Raw genomic sequence first — 17185 nt, 5'->3', positions numbered from 1 at the left:
TTCAAATGTACAAACTAAACAAGCCGTGAAGCCAGTCTATTAAGGCATCCTCGACAGTGATGGGGGATTCGATTCGATCGCTCAAAGAAATGCACACGAGGGAAATTACAAAAACACAAATACAGGCTTATGCTGAGCATATACACTTACTAGTTACAGTAATGTTATAAAAAATAAACATTTTAAATAGTATTTTTCACCAAACTTGTTCCAAGACAAGTTTAATTTTTGCTGAATTTCCCTGTGCATTTAATTGACGAATGCCACTGACATACCAGCTTTTATAACGTTACGATTACTGCACCTCCTTGCTGGGCCCGAATGAAGCCGATTGTCCACGGCCACAAGCCATCTTCTGTTCCACGAGTGCGTGACCAACCAAGACACAAACTTGTCTGCTCAAGCAACCACCTCTGTCTCTTTAACACCCTGTCCTGCCTCCGTGCTTGTCTGGCATGATCATTTATTTTTTGAATATCAACCAATTTCATGGACACGTTATTACCAGTAAGTGTTGAAGATGCCAACAACAATAAAAAAAAATATGGATTACTTTTACATTAATGACTACCACACTACAAGTGTGGCCATGACTGAAAATACTTTACTTAAGTACCAACTGGAAGGTTCTGAAATTCGGAGCATGACTAGGACAACCTCAACAGGTCTAAGTTGTGATGACTAAAGTAATTGTAAAAAAATTGATATAAGCTAAGATTTGTCATAATTCCAATTCCAAAGCTGGGTTGAGACAATAACGCAGAGAACTTCAGGCCGGGTCAGGACCACTTGTACCGAAATTGTCACAGTAAAAAAAAATAATGATATTCAAATTGTTACCACCAATAATGTACATTAATAACTATTTAACATAAAGAATAAAATAGACATTAAAACAAATACAGGAATCCCGCGCCTCTCTTTCCAACCGCGGTTTGATGTATACACGGTTTATTTGTATACCAATATACCAACCGCGGCCTGGATATTTGAGTGTCCACGGATTAGCACGGTGTTTAGGAACTCAAATTTCGCGTGTATTACGTCATTGCATCACAGCACGATATAATTGTAATGCGTGAAGCCATGAAAGAGGTGCCATACCCACAGTAGTTTTATTTTTATATTCCAATTCCGGGAAAGGGTTAATTTGCCCTGAATCAAGGACCCGATGCGTGGGGTGGGCTGAGCCCCTTCTCCTCCTTCTACCCAGCCCTTCCCCCATCATCTCATTGTCATCATCATCGTTCATATTCAAGGTATGTAAAGTTAATGTAATGTTTGCGTTTCATTGCGTTATTGTCTAACAACGTACTGAATGTTACTCGGTGTTTAGTTAATAAACAGGCAACTCTGTTAAGCTATGACGAGTCTAACCGTGGACGTGGTAACCTCTGACCCCCTATTTCCCATAGGCCCTGTACTTTACCGACTGCGGATTTGTCGACCGCGGCTTATTCCAGGAACCAAACCCCCCGTGGTTGGCGAGGGTGCGCTGTACTATTTACAGGACTTACCTTGGCCACACGCCGGCTAAAGTGCACGGAGGGTTGATGCAACGACGTCCATGTTGCATGAGTGACATCGTGGTGCTCATGTGACATGGTATGAAAAATATGGTTTTACCTTCACTGGCAATATTTGTCATACTTTGATACTGGCAACAAAAAGGTATCCCATGATATAGCTGCTCACCCCGAGCTATACATGCTCTGATACGTGCATTGTTCTTGTACTGTTCGCCTTTTGGCCTTCTCTGGTCTGACACTGGTGAGACTAGGCCATAAAGGCTGCTGTCTCTGGTGTAGGCCAATCAGCTTCAAATACAATGCCCAATATATTATTTATCAGAACACGTTTGTTTGCATGTTCACCACAAGTACGTGTGGTTAATGCAGACTTGATTCCTTGCAAAATGAATCTATTTGGTGTTTGAACATCTTAACACCTGTTTTATTGCCAGAAAGGGTAAACCCTATTCATATTTTTCATACTTTGATACTGGCAAAAAGAGGTCCCATTATATGTGACATGTTGGTTGCCTTCCTGGCAGCTGATTGGCTGGTGCAGTGAGAGTGATGACGTATTCCCTAGAAACCGCTACCACGCCCCTACACTTGCACCATCACTAGGACACGCACATTTCCTTAGAATTACTTTACTTTACCTTATTAAATTTAATATATTTCTCCAATCGTAGGCTTCTGGATTGCAAGAGCATTTTCTGTAGTCTGCCACCAGAAGACTAAGTGCACATGACAGATATACACTTCCATATGATAAGCCACTTTGCTAAACTATCATTTGTGGCCAGGTCGCTTCTAAAAAACAAGGTAATCCAGTACCTCAATGGGCTTTACCTGGTAAGATAAAAAAAAAATATATAGTTGTATCTGTGCATTCTTTAAGTGATTTGGTTACCTTTCCTCTACTTTGCACTCCAATCGTGTTTTTGTATTGTTTGTTGTTGTAACGTTGACCCACCCCTCCTGGACATCTGTGAAAAAGGAGCTTTATAGCTCATCGGATTCCTCCAGTCTAAATAAATATTCTGATTGTGATGTTGAATGAAATTAAATTCGCTTATTACTTTAAATAACAAATTGTGATATTACACGAGTCCTCTCCACACCTTAACACAATGCCTCAATGGGCTTGTCTGCACATGTCATCTCGAGGTTTCTTACAAAGTCTCTTGAGTAAACAGCTCAGATGAATAATCACAGCCGACACTGGTGGGGTGTTGCGGTGGGCCCTGTAACTCTGTTTCACTCTTTGGCCCACCCAAAAACAAGCGGAGGACGAGGGCCATGACATTTCCTAGCTTCAGCTTGGAGACTCACACAGACAGAATTAAAGACACTTCAGGTGGAAGTGCCAACTGCGCTCAGCCTGTATCTCCCTGTAGCTATTGTGTTAGGCCCCAGTTTCAGGGCCTTTAGTCTGTCTCTATATCTTCAACCATTCTCCTACAATCCAAATCCTATCGTCTTACACACATTATTCCTCGTGTTTTAGATATTACCTCTAATCACTGACTAATCCATCACCATCAATGGGTAATCTTCTTCTCACACAGAATAAATAAATATACATTATAAAATAATTGATCATCGTAAATTCATTATCCAGTACTATATTATGATGAACAATATTATTGTTATACAATTGTAGTAATTAGTGCCCAGTGACCAATTCTGGGTAGGAGAATCAATCCGTGCACAATATAGGCTTTAACGGCTCGACCAGATCAGCAAACAATAGGCTTCTCAGCTAATAGGGTTACATATAACAGGCGTTCTACTGTAGATCAAACAACCCACCCTGCCAGCACAATATACATTGACTTCACACCCCCCCAACCTGCATTTAATCATCTGAACTTAGGAAATAGTCTATGTGCAATTACACATCCTACTGTCGTCTGTAAGAAAGGTGCAGAGAACCCCATCACGAATAAATGCTGTCAACCTTGAAGTACTGAAATGTTGTATGTTTATGCAAATGCACATCTTTAGGTTTTGGAACGTTCACCTTGAAGCCTCAGTTTATTTCCTCGTATGTAAAAACTACAATGCCTCCCCCAAAGTCCAAGCAAATAAAGCTGCATCATCTGCATACACCCAATTCTCTGCACTGCATCACGTGCTTTCAGATGTGCTTCTGTGGCCGTCTGGAGTGCTCTTCTTATTTGTTAAAATCTAGATTGAAAACTAAATTCTTTAGAACTTCTTTGTGTTTAGTTTGTTGTCCTTCCCCCGCACCTCCGATGAGCACGGTTGGCTACGTACGGTGCGAAAGAAGTTCAACATACGTACGTACCGTATGGGATTCCTGGATGTTTTAACTTTTACCCTGTCCATGGATTTAATAAAGCTATAACCAAACACTGCACCCAACAAAGTTGATGATGCTACCAATAATCATTACAGGGCCATTAGAGCAAGTGAAGAGTTGGGTCCCAAGAAATGTATTCGTAGGAGGGAGGTCAGCTTATGACATTGCTGAAATTTTCCACCAATCTGATATCCTCCTCGATCTAAAAACAAAATATGATCGTTGAAATGTAATTTATTCCGAGGTGGCATCCACTCTGCAATATGGGCACCACTCAAAATTACTGGAGCACTAATAATTACCACATTTGAGCAAAATAATGACTCACAAGACTACACGGGAAACAGACGCACGCCAAAGCACACAGATGGTGCAGCTTAAGTGTTGCAAGCTTTTTAAAAGCCTCGATAAACTCCCGCTCACCCCCCCCCCCCCGGTTTATAACACTGGTCTCAATTTTCCATTTACCGCTGTCTGTTGTGTTAGTTTACATGTGTTTCCGTCGCTAGGACGTGGGCGCTAAAGTGTCGTGGGTGCCAGCATGGCCCCACCGGGCGGGGAGGGGAGGGCACGGGATGGGGGGCACGCGTCACACAACCACCAGTGGAGTGGGGGCTGCTTTAAACCGACCGCAGGGTCTCATCACAAACATACTTTTATTTACGAAGCTTTGAACTGCACTCTTGCACTTTGAATCCGTATCCGCAAACATTACGTACGGAGTTCTTGTGTAAGTATAAGTGCACGTGCTGTTGAATAAGGCTCTTTACGTAGGTGCGTTTGCTAGTATTCTGAAAATTGTTCGTGCTCTTCAAATTTAAAACAAAATACACAAGCACACACAACTGGGAAGCACACAAATACATTTTCAAGCAGGTAGTACACAAACTTTACGTGCATTGCAGAAATAATATTTTCTGCCAAAAGCAGTTATTACAATTTGCTATACATCTGGTAACCTGAGTTTTAGTTCCTAGTCAAGTCTAATATCAGACGTGTGATATATGAACATGTCCTGGGTCTTTCCATTTATCAACTCGTACTGGCCAGGATGATGAAGTATATGGCCAAACAACTACCATGACCGACATAGCATGGGGAGGCCTTTATCCAGCAGTGGATTAACAAAGTGGTAACATTTCATCATGTCTAAGAACATGTCCATAAAATATCAGAGTACTGACAGCATTAGCATTGATCTAAATGAAACTTGTTTACGAAGGTGGCAACCACATTAAAATAATTAGAAAACTCACAGTAAAGTCCACCCACAGACGCATCAACCCGTGTTTACTCGTACAATATTGTGCTGGCATACATCATCTTTGCCTTTTTAAAGAGCACAATGCCGACACAGAGCCAGCCCTCTTAAAGACCTTATTTACAAAGAGTAGCACGTTTGGCACGCAAGCGGATGGCCGGAGAGATGGACTGAAATAGAAGCCGAGTGCTCATGGGCAGCACGTGCATAAAAGCCGAGAAGTGTGGGGCCCTGCACACAGATCCCTGGCCTTAATAGGAGCTGTCCCTGCTGCTGCCTGGAGCACGTGCAGTGGGCACTCCACGTGGCTCTGCTCACCATCTCCCACATCACTCACGCATTCACACAACTCGACAGCAGCACGCACTGCTCGAGATCAAATAAGTAAAATCTCTAAACTGAGTTTCGGAAACGAGTATGGTACAGATCGGAAGAAGAACTTCAGACACCGAATGTATTTTGATTATAATAATGTTAAGCAAATAATGTAACGGGTGGATCCAAACAATGTCCCTCGACTAAAATGATGGTCGATGGGAAAGAATGGTGACAGATTGGCTGCCAAAGAAGGGAACATGCCCGGGAGGATGACCAGTGTAGGTTGAGTGACGAGATCACAGCTCGTGTCCACGAGTGAGGTGGATTGTGACATGACTTGACAGTGAGGGATGGTGACAACACGAGGCAGCCTTCATCCAGAAGTGAATAAATCGTGGCTGACGATAATTGTAAACATTTACATGTGACAAAATCACTGTAATGTGTCTAATGAATATTAAGAGCTGTTTAAAAAAAAACTGCTGAGAATGACATTCATTAAAAATGATCACCTACTTACAGATGGTAAAACAAAATATGAGCTTGCATACGCTCGGGAGCTGGATCTCCAAAAAGCATCACTGTTGAATTGTTAGTAAATAGCCACTCGCTGTATGGTGCTCGTGGTGGCAGGCTTAGGCCTGCAACATCATGCAGGGGTTGAAGACTGTTGAAGAGCAAAGCCACGGGTGACCCCAACAAGTCAACACACTCTGCCAGCCGTGTGACACCTCCCACCCCCAATCTCAACACATCCCTCTCATACTTTCCACTGACCAAGGACACACACACCGCAAATAAAGTAAAGCATAACCTCACGTGACATATATACAGTACATGTACACTCCTGTTGTCAAACCACTGCTGGATGAAGGCCTTCCCATGCCACGTGGGTCAAGGGGGTTATTCGGCCATACTTCACCACACTGGGTCAGTGTGGGTTGCTGAAGGCAAGGAGCATAGATGTGCCAGCATAGTACAGTATAATACTGAATTTTACATACAGCTCTTTTATGTTCACAGCATAGGCCCGCACCAGCCAATAACACCTGTTGTATACACCATGGTTGCCCACCCATCCAAGAATTATCCAGGCTCAACCTGCTTTGCTTCTGATGGGACCGGGCATGTATACATTAAACGGAGACAATGGGGGTGTTTAGACTGCTCATATTAAAACTTAATGGGAAAATAAAATCAGAATGCATTGTTGTGGAATGAGCAGTACACTTTAAAGATGTTACACATCTCCCAATATGCCGATGTATTGTTTCGTGCTTAAGTGACTTTTGTTGTCTTAGAAACACGCGTGGGTTTATTCAGGAGTCTGGGCAATGAGCCGAACGTGGGGTGGCCCAGGGCACCAGTGAGCAGTGTGAATATCAGAACAAGAAAATGCCACCAGCGGCCTGAGCTCCATTCTCCTAAGACAACATTCTCTCCTTGGGCAGTCATGCCAATGCTAACCAATGCCAAGAGGCGTATATAACCTGCACTCACATAAAGCCCAATAGCCAAACCAGTACTCTCCACAAATATCAATATCCTCTGCTGCCCCTGTGGTCTGCAACTCTCCTTGACCAGTAATCCATGCTGTCTACTCACAGCTCCTGTTGAAGTCCAGGCTCAAGCACTTCTTTTCTCATCTGCCGGTGACTGTTAATTTCCTTTCACAAAAGAACATTGTGAATACATATATGCCTCTTCTCCCAGTAAATCACATTAATCAATATTATATTGTTAAACCCACTGACATAGCCACGGTGTAAAATGAGTACGTTTTTACCCTTATCACCGTCACTATACCAGAACCCACACAAAATACACTGCAATCCACACAAGCGCGCTATTATGGAGAGGGAAAAAAAAACGGTAAGGCACTTAACCAGGTGGGTTACCTGCACAACCAAGCCACCCTTATCCACCGACAACACAGCGTTATCGACAATCGCACCCCTCCCCCCAGCGTCACAACACCATTACTTGGACAAATACAAGAAAAACGATTGTATGCACACACCCTTTCTTATAAACCCACCTTACCGGCTAAACCCAGGTGCATGCATCCGTGGTTGGTAGGGGGCCTGGGGGGATGGCAGGGACAATATCGAAACACAGCTCACAGGGCAAACATTTATCTACCATTCGTACTCAGCTGTGCAAAAGAACATTTATCTACAAACACACTGTACGACTTCCTCGCGGCCCTGGGGTGACCCATTTGTGTTCTTTCCACACCGGAAACGCAGTCACAAAGCGCAGGCTCTACAGGTATGTAGCAGACTAGTGGGGGGGGGGGTAAACCTGATGGGATTGCGTGACACTCCACTGACACGACCAAAGTTATTAAAAACCCGGGCGTTAAACGATAACAAATACAATTGAGTGCGGCCGGGTGGCTTCGGTCTGAGCTACTAAGGGGGTCTTCTTCAGCAGGGACTTGTGCCAGGGCCTCTGGGAGCCTGAATTCAAGGCATTGGTTTACCACTTGGGGTAAAAGTTGGTACGTAACGATTACCCCCTCGGGATTCGATGAATTGTCACACTTTTGTGAGTCACGGTTTAATAAAAAAAATTACCGTGGTGAACGTAGGTAGCCCCTCTGCTGTCATCAGTGGTCACGCAAGGCAATTATATACAGCGTATATACAATACAAATGTATTCTTCATATGCACGACACAATGCATGTTTTTGGAGCAGAAGAATCCATCTTAATTGATGAGTCAATGCATTGTCTAGGCGAAAAGTACTCTCACCTTGATTCTCACAACTCATTCACCAGACATTGTATAGAACATGACCTTTTTCAGAAAAATGGCATTTGGGACCTAATTCAACCAAAAACAGGCATTGCACAACTACTAAGAACCTATTCCGCTATGAATGGACGAAGTAGGCTTGCTGGGGAAACGTTAATTTGTCGCTTTATGGCATTGTTCTATAGTTCTCCACGGTTGGCCGTCAGTAAGAGGTTTTTAGGTGAAGTGGCACGTGACACCCCTCCACCCCCCTCCCAATTTTCTCCCGCTGGCTCCTTCGGCATCACGGAACAAAATGAAGCATACATTCAGGATCTCTCACAGGGCACTGCCGCCGCCGCCGCCACCATCTGTAGTGGGCAGCATTTTCCCACCCGCCCTGCTCCTAACAGTGACGGCGGTCAAACCGATTGTCGTTAATTCTCACAACTGAGATGTAGCCAAAGCAAGTGGCAAACCTAAATTTACCGCGACGCGTTTTTGCAGGGTTTGTTCAGAGCCATTGCTCAATCGAGCTCAGACAATGAAGTCACTTGAGAAGCTGGCTCAATCACTGGTGGCTGCCTGCACGTGAACCCAGGATTCTCAACGGTGTCAAGCTTAGAACGCTGACCCGAGCCACCTGGCCACAGCTTGAGACGATTTCTGAAATAAACTCGGAAGGGCATCTGAGACTTGGGACAGCAAACAAAATTACAAGACGACTACACAATGCACTGTACGCCTGGCTCTACATCTATGTGCGCACACAGCTGCGTCTTACATAACAACTTCGATCTGGCGGGGAGGGTTCCCCAAATCCCAATTGTTTCTCTGTACAAAAGAAAGAAAACACCAAGATAACATGTTTTTCTATACAGAAACATTTAGTTACGTATGTAGAACTTCTTTCGTAGACAACCGTGCTAAATCGGAGGTTCAGGAAAATATTCGTTGTTCATAAAATATTAGCAAAGGATAAAGACACGGATGAGTGATTGCTACTTCTATAATCGCAGTCACACAAGCCACTCTCTCTCCGATGACAAAATTTGCACTTTTTGTTTCCCTCGGAGATACAAAAAAAAGACATCTACTTGTAATCTGTGTAAACATTAACAGGTTATAAGTACCGTGACATTTCGCTTTGAATTTTAACACGATAAGGTCATGTTTTTTAGCAACAGTGGTGGAATGGTCGCATAGATAAGAGAAGTTATATTCATGGTTAAACGTGAATAAAAGGTAACATGCAGGCACTTTGAAGTATATTTAGAGTGTCTGAATTGCTGCCATTGACATACTGGTACTGCTCGTTCATCACATTAAGCCATGCTACAAATACATCATGATTTAGTTTGCATCGTCTGATATTTTGCTACAAATAGCCTGGAGTCATGTGGCTTGCATGACATCTCGTGAGGTTGCTTACAGAACAAGAAGTGTGGATGTAATCTTTGTCACTGTCAATTCATTCACTGGACTTGCATCAGTGTGTTGATGTGTATATAGGGTATTTTATTAACTGTTCTTGTGTCTCTAAAGGCTATGCTAATAATGCTTTGTCCAGGAAAGACTTTGAATGACCTATCATTAAGTCAGCCTGCAAGGCCACGATCGGTGTTCCCACCTTTATAAATAATCCCATATGGCATGGCCATGAAGCTGACGTAATGAGGCCCAGGCGCTGGCCGAGTCTGTGAGTTGTCATGGCGGCGTTTCAAGTTTAGGTGCATTAACTCCAAGCCAGATAGGGGTACTGATCACAAGCAACAAACCGAGATAACAGAGTACGACGCAGAACACACCACACATTCATCAGTATTAGAAGCCTGGCATGCTCACGGTGTTTAACTGTGGAACAATGATGGCATTTCAGTTCTCATTATTTTTTTGGCCCATGGGATGCTCACCAACAAAAAAAACAGGGCGTTAAATATTTAATTACTTCATGCAAACAGCCGGGAATCTTTTAACAGTGCTTTACTGCCTGGGTTGGGCTCACAGTAAACATTTTAATACGGGGTCCTACTTAGCTTGGCCTGACTTGTATCAGTCACCATTCTCTTCTGACAAGTAGGCACTCTTCACTCTTAGCTTAGTACTCCGTATATATATTTTGCCATATTCTACAAATATGCCAACACTTATTTTCCACACACATAGTAGTTTCCTGCAGAGCCAGTCAAATCCCTCAAAACGCTGGCTTACTGCATCGACATCATGCATACTGCAAACACTGTCGTGGAAGTGTCCGGGGGACAGCCACGGTAACGTCAGGAAGGCACGCAAATAAATTCGACTTCCCCTCGATTGGAAAGGTGCAACTTCACTTGGCAGGCCTGTTGCAGAACATGTAACAGGTTTGCAGGCATTTATGCTTTTCTTCACTCTCAGTGAAAGCTGTGACTTCGTGTTGGCAGCATTCGCATCTTGCGGGGGCAACACCCATTCCCCCCTGGAGAGTTTGAAGCCTGGATGAACATTGTTTTGATAGAAACAATAAAAGCCATTTTAATACCGCCTCTATCCATTACAAACCCACGTGGTACCATAACTCAAGAGCCACACACACTTAGCGGTAAGCCCGCACTTGTACAGCTCAGCATGAATCCGTGCAAACATTTTCAAGGCTTCATTTTGGTCTTGGAATTCTGCATCTTGAACAAGGACACTACAATGCTCTATTGGACTCAACGCCACCACCATTTACAGCTTGCATTTAAATACAGAACTCTACTCATAACACTGTATACGTTTATGTTTGTATGTGACCAACATCCACATTTTTTTGTAGACAGATTCACTGGTGTTTAAATATAAGCATAACAACTTAAAAACAAATACCTTTCGGGGATAATGTGGAAACACTATTTAAACACTTCCTGCTGGAGTTATGGTACTTGAAATTTTCTCCCCCACCGATTTTATGTTCCCATCAGTGCCGGATTAAGCTAGTGCGGGGCCTGTAGCACATGTTATAAAAGGGCCCAAGATATAAAAAAACACAAATAAATATGAAAACACACATTTTTTACTTGCATAGTAAAGTACAGTAATTGTATTTTTTAATTTGCTATACAGACAGATAATACGACAAATCGCGAACCTTAAACACCCAGTCGTTAATAAAAGTTGAAGGCAGTATAGGACTATAGTAATAGAGCAAGTGCAGAATCACCGAACCGGAATTAATAGCTTGAAAGCATTTAGCGCGGGGCACTTGAAAGTGCGGGGCCCGTAGCATATTCTACTTTTGCTACTTGGATAATTCCCATCCTGTATCACAGTAGAGATAGGCATTCCCTGTGCCTTGCACATGCAACAGCTTCCAACAGAGCACACGAATACCACCAAATATTGAGGACACTCTCTCTCGTGCCTTACAATCCTCATTCACCTGCATGCAACACCCAATCGGGGGGAGCGGGACGCACAGCGTCCACTGCAAAAGCAGTGCTGCTGCTGCTGCACCAACAGCCTGACACTGGCCACAGCTGCGACTCATTTTGTACTCTCAAGGTACAACACAGCACAATGATGAATCACGCAAAACCATTTTTGTGAAATCAGGAAAGCATGGGGCAGGATCATTAAACTCGGCGAACAATGAGAGCCATTTCAGAACGAGGATTTTTTTTTCACTTTAAATGAGCAGGACAATTTTACTCACCCCACAGTGTTAGTCCAATGAGTCATCCAGTTACGTCTGACTGTTGTTTTAAATTTGTACAGTAGGGTGGGTAAATTTCACCCTGAAACAGGATCTGTTTCCGTTAGACAAAGACGTGCTCTGGCCATCCATTGAATCATTAACGAGAAAAGGCATTCGATACACATTTTACAAATACAACTTTTCCAGCCAAGACGAAAGGGTGGAAAACGTTGTCGTGTTTTTCGCAGTGATGCAAACTTGCAGACAAATACAATTTTAAATACCCTAAAGACTCCGTATTTGTCTAAACTATGCTGCGAAAATATTGAGCTTTATATACAACATAAAGTCCATTCTTAGCAGCGTAACGTGCGTTTCCAACTTTTAACATCCAGACCAACACTCGCTTACCATCTTCTACGTGTATTGCGTAACCTCCCTTGCAAAGATGTTTTGCTTCAGTAGGTCCTCACATGGTCAACGAAGACTAAAGCAGACATCAACGTTTCTAGTTAAGCAATTTCCCCCAAACAGCTTTCTTACAAAAATGGTGCATAGAAGTCTGAAGATGTTTTTTGTCTCGCTTTCCATTGTGTGCAACAGCATGCGCTGATGTCATATTGGTGGACAAGTGACTGAACGGCTAGCGTCCACTTTGTTGATTTTTGTTGGTGGCTAATCACGAGACCTATTAAAATTCCAGCAGCATCTTAGCAGCGGCGGTCACCCACGTGGATACTCTTGCACACGTCACGGACAAAAATCATGTAATTGCTACAATGCCACAGCCTTGGCCAATCAAGAACACAATGTATCAACAACACAACGACATATCACAAACTGCCACGGAATTGTGCCACAATTAGTCTGTTTGGCAAGGTCAAAACTATAAAACCCATTCGATGTTTACATCGAATTGCCACAACCTTACGCCAAAGCGTGATTACACAGAGGAGGGCATTGTTAGGCACTTTGAGAAAAAACAATGGAAGCAATTCTAATGCATTAAGATGTACACGCGCACAAGTAGTATGCACTGTATATTTATTTCACCACCGGAGTGATACCATACCTACTTGACTTGTTTAAGGTGTAAAAACACACCTCGTCATAGATATTTGAGTGGGAGAAGCCCTCTTTCCTAATGTGGTCAACATTTTTTTGTTATACCAAAGGACGTCTTAGTTTGTATACTCATTTCACGCTGAAGGCAATATGGTTGATGACCTGGTTACGGAGACGGCACGATGAGATGAATGGTGAAGAAACCCGTGCCCTGTGTGTTGTGGCTCAGCGTCTGTACATTCGACTGTGCTCAAGATTCTGCGTGCTGGGAGACAGCGTGCGGGCCATGCCACTCTCGAGGTCGCGGACTCTTTGGATGAAGCCATTATTATTCGTCTGGGCGATCACACGGCCCACTTCCCCTGCTTGAATGCTAGGAGGGGGGTCCACCACGGTACAACGCCACGCTGGTCTACCAGGCGGTCAGCAACGATGCCCGGCAGCCTCAAACCCTGAGGATTCTGTCGCTTGAAAAGGTCACAGACTACTCAAGTACAACCACCACTACAGGAGAGGTGGGCACATCGGATTTCGTACGTGCAATTAACAAGGAGTGGACCAGTGGCGCATTGCATCGTCAAGAACCCGGTGACCTAAGTTTGACTCCTGGCCACGGCTATCAGCAGTGGCCGAGTGATATCTGAACCAGCCTGAACTCCCTCGCACCACCACCCACTGATGAAGGTAATGAGGTCTGGTCAAATACATCCCATGACCGACACAGGATGGGAAGTTCTTCATCCAGCAGAAGACTTACATTTAACAAAAAAGTGGTTCAAATACTACTTCCAATAATAATGTGATGGGAACAATTTAAATAAATAGCTTCCATTAATTATTTGGAGATTGCTTAGTGATGCAACTACAGTTCAACAAATGCCACGCAATCCTGGGTTAGTGTAAACTAAGTTCAGTGGCTGTCTTCCCTGCCCCTCAAAACAACGTTGCACATAGCGCTCTAAAAATATTAACTGGATACTTTTGCTGAAGGAGATAAACCTGATAGTCTTCCTGAAAACAATTTGATTTATATGAATTTGATTAGTGCTCGCTGAAGCAAACGCAAATAAACTTTGCCTTAAGTTTTTGTACGAACAGAAACACGCCTTACGCTACGATATGCAGTCTGTGAGCAGCAGTGCACAAGCAAAATCTTGGCAGAAGCAGACATAGCAAAGGTCACACAGGTAGTCGACTACACAATGCATGGCCGGCTTGTCTGCTAATGGACTGGCATGCTACCACAATCGAGATATTTGTAACTCCTTTTTTTCAGCATTCAAAAATTAATCCCCACTAGGGGATTGTGTTGAGTATTTACATCGAATGTTAACAACACGGAACAGTGCACAGTAATTGACGTCACGAGCCACCAGGCCAGGGGGAAATGTAGGTGTGGTGCAGCGGCAGAAGAGTGCTATTTAGGAACCACTTAAGTCACCGAACCCCGGCAGATACCAGACCATTATGGAAAAGCATACCGACGGTCATCAGTCATCAGCTGTACGAGCCACGCCCAGGAAGGACATGAGCAAATCATCTCCTAGAATTATTATGTGAATTATCTCAAAGAGTTTTCCAGCTCCATCGAGGAAAGGCACAACGGGTGGAACAAATATTCATGCAGAGCAGCATTCCAGGGTGCAGTCTAAAGGACACGCAATATGCAGCAACCTTTACGTTGGCGCAGTGTCATTTCCATTGCCTTGCCCAATGCTGTAAGAATGTAAAAATTCACCCACTTTAGATTATTTGTCAAGATTCTCGAAATAAACCCAGCTGCAGAACATGTGGACGAGATTCAGAAAACTTAAAAAACAACCATAAAGTCAACACATTCACCACTGGAGTGCTTTCGAATAAGTCCGAATATTAAACACATATTTCTCTCAATTGCAAAATCCATATCCAATATAAAAACATTTCTATTGGTACCACCTTCCTCATCTTCATCAGTCTCTAATTTCTTTAATGTACAAACTAAAAATCCTCATTGGTCGGTGGCCCTGTGCCAGGAATAGTGAAGATGTATCTAACGCACATCGACTGCTAATGCTGTATTCCATGTGTTCTCTAATGCAGGACACATGCAGAATTGGCTGGTTGCTTAGCGGAGGTTAAAACTACATACATGTATTGATCAATGGGCAGACTGTGAAGGGCAATCCACTCCCAGTCTGGATCCTGTCATGTGCACAATGTCTCAGAGTTGTCTTGTCCACACCAAACACGTCTCAACACAAACTTAAATCGAAGCTGGCTCACGACCTACTAACATTCTATAACCCATGGCTCTCGGGCATGGCGAGAAGTATGAGCTCAGATTTCCAGCCTTCAATGCAAGTACCTTCAGTTAAAGGCCCTTTAATTTAACACGGAAATATATGATGTAACTGTGCGAGATATCACGTGTCTTAAAGATCCCAGTGCGGGAAAAAAAACATTATGCGCTGGTCCATGTTGGGCTAAAGACAATCCATGAAATTCCAGAAGGTAAATGACATTTGGAAATGACCCGTTGTCAGTCGCTTATGCGGCAGGGCACTTCATTTTCACACAAAGCATGATCGGTCAAGGTAACCACACACTGAGGACATCTTCTACAATTATGATGCAAACCAGCCTTAATGCGACCCCAAGTAAACAGGACAAATGCGACGCTCATTCACGAATGTAGCAAGAAGCAGTAGCAATCGGTTTGAAATGTAGGAGTCCCTTTCTCATTGCTATTATTTCTGTTTTCTCTGCTGTTTGAGGAATCTTGTTTGGTCTGCCACTGGTGTCTATTAAACTCTTTGGCTTATTGTGGTTGTCTTGCTCCTGTTTGCTGTCTGTAGTTTAGTGTTCCAGCGATGTTTGTTATCCCACTGTTTGGTGTCTGTCTTCCGTTTGTTGTCCGATGTCTACTGCTTCACAGCGCATTTCACGTGAACACGGCGACAAAGCGGCGTAGGAGGGAAAGAGATACAAGACAGAGACACGGGGATAGGAGGGAGAGAGACACGGGGAAAGGGGGGAGAGAGACACGGGGAGAGGAGGGAAAGAGACACGGGGAGAGGAGGGACAGAGACACGGGGAGAGGAGGGAGAGAGACACGGGGGAGAGGAGGGAGAGAGACACGGGGAGAGGATGGAGAGAGACACGGGGGAGAGGAGGGAGAGAGACACGGGGGAGAGGAGGGAGAGAGACACGGGGGAGAGGAGGGAGAGAGACACGGGGAGAGGAGGGAGAGAGACACGGGGGAAAGGAGGGAGAGAGACACGGGGGAGAGGGGGGAGAGAGACACGGGAGAGAGGAGGGAGAGAGACACGGGAGAGAGGAGGGAGAGAGACACGGGAGAGAGGGAGAGAGACACGGGGAGAGAGACACGGGGGAGAGGAGGGAGAGAGACACGGGGGAGAGGAGGGAGAGAGACACGGGGAGAGGGGGGAGAGAGACACGGGGAGAGGGGGGAGAGAGACACGGTGGAGAGAGACACGGGGGAGAGGAGGGAGAGAGACACGGGGGAGAGGAAGGAGAGAGACACGGGGGAGAGGAGGGAGAGAGACACGGGGAGAGGAGGGACAGAGACACGGGGAGAGGAGGGAGAGAGACATGGGGAGGAGGGAGAAAGACACGGGGAGAGGAGGGACAGAGACACGGGGAGAGGAGGGAGAGAGACATGGGGAGAGGAGGGAGAGAGACACGGGGAGAGGGGGGAGAGAGACACCGTGTAGACGATGGGGAACAGAGACGAGAAGACCACGGGGGGCAAGGATGTGGAGGGATGCGGAAACCACGGGGCGCACACAAGACACGACCACCAAGGAAATAGATACACGCAGGCCACGGTGCACGCAAACACGGAGATCGCGGGAGACGCAGACACGCAGACCGCGAGAGACGGAGGGGGGTCCTCACCACGACCAAAGCTCGGGGCTCACTCGATCCGGGGAGCGGGAGGCTCCAATCGACGGGACTCGGCTCGGCCGGGCCGCTCTGTGGCGGCTCCGTCTCGCTCCGTCTTCTCGCCCCCCGCTCGCGTGACGTCTCGCCCCCCGCTCGCGTGACGTCACGGACGCCGCTCGCGTGACGTCACGAACGCCGCTCGCGTGACGTCACGGACGCCGCTCGCGTGACGTCACGGACGCCGCTCGCGTGACGTCACGGACGCCGCTCGCGTGACGTCACGGACGCCGCTCGCGTGACGTCACGGACGCCGCTCGCGTGACGTCACGGACGCCGCTCGCGTGACGTCACGGACGCCGCTCGCGTGACGTCACGGACGCCGCTCGCGTGACGTCACGGACGCCGCTCGCGTGACGTCACGG

The 17185-nt window shown here is 45.3% G+C and overlaps 1 protein-coding gene across 3 annotated transcripts in view; it reads right to left on the bottom strand.

Annotated features, from left to right (window-relative positions):
* Window positions 1–16907, bottom strand: part of LOC144933384 (F-box only protein 34-like) — a 50353-nt gene extending 33446 nt beyond the window's left edge. For all 3 annotated transcript variants that reach the window (XM_078858090.1, XM_078858094.1, XM_078858096.1), the window contains exon 1: window positions 16776–16907. The gene's annotated coding sequence lies outside the window, so the exon portion shown is untranslated. The remainder of the gene's footprint in view (window positions 1–16775) is intronic.
* Between the last annotated feature and the right edge of the window lie 278 nt (window positions 16908–17185).

This window comes from Lampetra fluviatilis, chromosome 7, assembly GCF_964198595.1.
Source record: "Lampetra fluviatilis chromosome 7, kcLamFluv1.1, whole genome shotgun sequence".
Taxonomy (NCBI): Eukaryota; Metazoa; Chordata; class Hyperoartia; order Petromyzontiformes; family Petromyzontidae; genus Lampetra; species Lampetra fluviatilis.
This window is presented reverse-complemented; position numbering and strand designations above follow the sequence as displayed.